Here is a 5298-nt window from a genome sequence, read left to right on the forward strand (position 1 = left end):
TTTTCGGAACAAGAGCCATACAGTGTTACGATGTCTGCAGATAGCGCCAACTGAACGCAGTGAAGCAGTATCACCTAGGGCATACTCTTGAACCACCCGCAAAGTCCCCTTGTTAGTTACGTATACATCCATCCCACCATCCATTTTCCAAACCGCTTATCCTACTGGGTCGCGGGGGGTCCGGAGCCTATCCCGGAAGCACTGGGCACGGGGCACGGAACAACCCAGAATGGGGGGCCAGCCCATCGCAGGGCACACTCACGCACAATTCCTGATTATATTATTGCACTACATAAATAAAAAGTAAACTTAATACCAGTTGTGGTAATGAAGCGCACAGAGAGTAAGAGAGAGAAGGGCTTCACATAAACTTATGTTCATTAGCGTTTAGTATTCTGATGGCTTGGGGGTAGAAGCTGTTATTAAATCTGGTTGTTCTGCAATGCATACTGCGGTAACGTTTACCAGAGGGCAGAAGTTCAAACAGCTTATGGGTGCGTGGGATCTTTTACGATCTTAATGGATCTATTGTGGCAACGTGAGTAGTGAAGTTCTTGAACCGATGGGAGAGAGCCTGGAGAATTATTTTCTCTGTCATCCTCACCACTCTCTGAAGCGTCTTCTGTTCAGCTGTAGAAATTAACATTAAAGTGTCATTTGTATTAAATATAATTATGCATATGTAGAACTAGGGATATGATCCTATTAAGTATGACAGTTCTGTCTTATTAATACAGGATCGACATCCACAGTAACTGTGTTTATCTATCCATCTGTGTGCATGTGTGTGTGTGTGTGTATGTGTGTGTGTGTGTGTGTGTGTGTGCGAGCGGGTATACCTGTCCTTATGGGGACACAATGTCCCCATAACGTGATAAATAGCCGTTTTTTTCCCTTATGGGGACTGGTTTCCTGGTCCCCATAAGGGAAAACTCTATTTTATAAAAATCTGTGACTGCTATGGAAAAACTAGAAATGCAAAATCTCTTGTATTTTGCTTGGTTACTTATGGTTATGGCAGGGTGGGGGTTAAGCTTGTCATAGTTAGTGTTAGCATTTATCCCATAGATGTAAATGAGCTCGCCCCATAAAGATAGGTATACCCTATGTGTGTGTGTGTGTGTCCCATATTGCCTGGGCTTCAGGATACCTCATAACCCGGAACTTCATCAGAAGTAGTTAGAAAATGGATGGATGGATGGATGGATGGACGGACGGACAGATCAATAAAAGTACAGGACATCCATTTTACAAAGAACCGTCAACACTAAATGTGTGCACTGGTCATGCTCCTGGAAATTAAACTTCTTTTCTGAAAAGCAGCATGTTCATAAATTAGCTGCTGTTATACCTTGGGGAAACAAATGCAGATGAAACTGTAAAACAAACTGCAGTGGCAAAACAGTTCTGGCTGCCCGCCAGCCCTTCTGCCTGTGCTGCCCTGCCTGCCTACCCTCCTGCCCATGACATCCTGTCGGCGACATGCCACAAAGCAACCCTTCTTTGCCACAGGAAATGTCTGGTGCAATTTCTTTTTTAATTGTACATGTCAATTGCATAATACCTTAAACTAATTCTTTATTATTTCTATCATCATCATCATCATCATCATCATCATCCTGATAAGTATTTCATTAGTATTCCACGGTATTTTGATTTTTCAGGAATCATTGTGTGTACTGTATACTTTTAAATTAGTTTGCACTATATGTAGTGTCTCTGCACCTGTGCCTTACGTACTTGCTGCAGCTTGCACAACAACTTCTCTCAGGCATCAGTATAGTTTATCTAATGCAATATTTGTTGTTTGTTTATTAAGTGGTTTTAGGTATTTTGTGTGTTCCACTTAATTTAGTGTAATTAGTCCTAATTGACTCAGGTTTAGTTTGATATTTCCTTCTGTTTGTTCCTCTGCATCATGCTACTGTCATAACATGTCAATGTCTTACCTAACTTTTGTGCATTATGTTTTGGAGAGAAAAAAATCATGACTTTTTTTTTTAGATTCATCCACTGATTCTATCACCTCTGACACATCCCCCCTCAATATTTGTTTGTTTGTTTGTTTATGTATTTGCTTGGGGGGTGGAATTAACAAACAGAAATAACTGAATGAATCAGGGTAGTGAAAAACATTTATAAACTTATAATTTTGGTATTGGTATGATCCTGTTCTGGTTAGTTAGCCGAGGGAGTAAATCATCAGGAGTTTCATCTCTCAAACTCCTACTACACTCACTCAGCATCACAGTATGGACTCCCCAATGCAACTGATCTGCACGTACTCTGGGAGGAAACCTGGTTCGGGAACAGCACCATGCAGGACAGACGAGCTCTACAGAGGGTTGTGCGATCAGCTGAGCGCACCATCTGCACCGAGCTCCCTGACCTGCACTCAATCTACAGCAGGCGGTGCTGGACCAAGGCCAAGAAGATCGTGAAGGACCTCAGCCATCCCAATAATGGACTGTTCATTTCATTAGAATCTGTAGAAATTGTGGATAAACTTGTTCTACTTTACTGACACTGTGCAAAAGTCTCTGACCACTGACTGCTATTGTTAAAACTTAAATTGCATCCATTACAAAACTAAAACAATATTTTGAAGCAACTTAAGTTTAATTTAATTAATTAAATTTTATTTTAATATAAATGTAAGTAATTAGTCAACATGTTTCAATAGCTGTGATTATGTACTTTACTCAGTCTAGGAGCCATCAGGATATGCAAATGTTATTTATCCAAACCACTGTGAAACGAACAGTGTTGATGATGACTGGACTGTTTCTTTATTCAACTAAAAGTAATGAATCAAATCTAATCTTTATTTATGACTTTTTTTAATTTTATTTTATCCCCAGTGCTTCGAGCAGGCATTTCCTGCTCTGCCCCGTGTGCAAGAAGACACAGCCAAGCCTCTCAGTGCATCTGGCTAGGGTGTGCATGAAGAGGTCTTCGAAAGAGGCCATCCAGGAAGTGATGGAGAAGGAAAAGCAGAATTCCCTTGAACTTCTGCAGTGGGGCAGGGTCTTCAGCTACAGGCTGAACTTCAGCTACATTATGCCTGTCAAAGTGTGTCAGCTTAGCCATTTCAGAACCTCTGCTAAAATCATCCTAGTATTTGTAACGACCATCCAGTGCAGCCATGTATTTTTTGACTTGGCCACTAGCACACCTCATACAGTACAGCTAGTCAATCTGTCACTGACTTTTTAAACCAGTATAATTAATTATTTAATTGAGCTGTTGGTGAAATTTAACAAAATCATGGAACGGCTGAGGTGCCCCTGGGGAGAAGTTTGGGAACTGAAGCGGTGTTCATCTAGCCATCCAACTAGATATCAGTAACGCTTTAGAAAACAGAAGAAGTTATTACTAGTTTTTATTGTGTTACTCTTAATTTGCACATGTTCTAATGTTAAATTGTGTCATTTATTCTAAGTCAAAGTACACTTGCTACCCAGATAAACAGCTTTAAACATTTCTTTGGACTGCCTAAGACTTTCACACAGTACTGTATGTCTTAGAACATAAGAAATTTACAAATTAGAGGAGGCCTTTCGGCCCATCAAACTCATTTGGGAAGAACTTAACTAATAGCTCAGAGTTGTTAAAATCTTATCTAGCTCTGATTTAATCATCTCTCTCAATATAATATTGGGATAATTTATTCTCTTCAGAGGCCTCCATAGAATAGTGCATCCATCCCCTCACTTATGTTCAGACAGTCAGAATAACAACAGCATCATCAATTTCACAGCTAGATTTAAAAATTGCTTTAACATAGAGTGATTACAGAAAAAAAGGTAAACAAATATTAACAAGATTATTAAAACGTAATAGACATATTCGTCATTCAGACATATTGCGCTTTTTTAAGAGCAGAAGGGATACATTAAATCACGATTATATTTTGTCCATAATATATATATATATTTACATATATATATGGTGGTGCAGTGGTTAACACTGTTGCCTCACACCTCTGGGACCCAGGTTCGAGTCTCTGCCTGGATTACATGTGTGTGGAGTTTGCATGTTCTCCCCGTGTCCTCGTGGGGTTTCCTCCGGGTACTCCGGTGTACCCCCACAATCAAAAACATGCTGAGGCTAATTGGAGTTACTAAATTGCCCATAGGTGTGCATGTGAGAGTGAATGGTATGTGAGTGTGACCTGCGATGGGCTGGCCCCCCATCCTAGGTTGTTCCCTGCCTCGTGCCCATTGGGAACTGGGATAGGCTCAGGAACCCCAGCGCCCCAGTAGGATAAGCAGTTTGGAAAATGGATGGATGGATGGATATATATATATATTTATAATTTTACATCATTATAAATGAGAACTATAAGTGATTGCTAATTACTGTTAACTAATGTCCTGTAATCAGTGGAGGCACACGGACACTTTGGCCAGTTATCCTATTTCTTCAGCGCCAGCCCAACACCCAGCACCACAGACAGTGACCTGTGTTACTGTGACATCTGGTTCCTTCATTGGCTCTATTTATTTTTCTAGAAATAACTAATTGGCTCTTCCAGACTATATGAAGAGAATATTTTATTTTTATTTAGACTAAGAAAAGCTCTGCATGTGATCTCCCCTTTACTGCTCAAGGAGGGCACACGCACATCAACAAATATCAATGCAACAATTACAGATGAACAATTTCTCACAGCTTCAGAAGAAGTCAGAGTTCTGTGTAATTCAGAAATTGTCTAAGACCTCTGCTAGAACATTTTCTGCACTTCAAAATAAATGACACCTGGGTCCATTAAAAGAAGGTGATGCTGCCTGAACCACCAGCCAAGGCTGGGAGGAAAGGGAGGAACACTAGTAAAATGAAGGAAGAAAAGCAGCCCACCCTATCTCATGGTCACGGATACAAAAGTCAGGGAGTGTTATGAAGAAGACACCACACTTAAGACCATGGTTTTATGCAGTGAATTACACCAGAGAGAACTTTTGCATTTTAACTGTGTTACGTAACATTCCTCAGCCTTCATTTTTTTCCACAGAATGCAGGACATAATTTACGGTGCCAAACAAAACAGCGGAACTGCATTGTAGCCAATTATTTGTTTCAGTAGTTTTAAGATAAATAGAACATAAAATGGTTGTTTTACTTAGGTAAAAATCCAGTTGAAACAGACTTTATTTTAAAAAAGTTACATTGGCTTTAAGTGATGGCACATGTCGCTTGTGTTAATACTGCTTTGATTTTGAGGATGAAGTCTGAAGTGTAGGTGACATGCAGAAGCATGCAATTTGACGTTTGGGGACTGTAGTTTTTAATGGGACA

At 40.1% G+C, this 5298-nt stretch overlaps 1 protein-coding gene across 1 annotated transcript in view; it reads right to left on the reverse strand.

Annotated features, from left to right (window-relative positions):
• The window catches only part of LOC125717169 (protein NYNRIN-like), a 143398-nt gene that overhangs the window by 130064 nt on the left and 8036 nt on the right, over positions 1-5298 (reverse strand). The window lies entirely within an intron of this gene.

Source organism: Brienomyrus brachyistius, chromosome 21 (genome assembly GCF_023856365.1).
Source record: "Brienomyrus brachyistius isolate T26 chromosome 21, BBRACH_0.4, whole genome shotgun sequence".
NCBI classification, from domain to species: Eukaryota; Metazoa; Chordata; class Actinopteri; order Osteoglossiformes; family Mormyridae; genus Brienomyrus; species Brienomyrus brachyistius.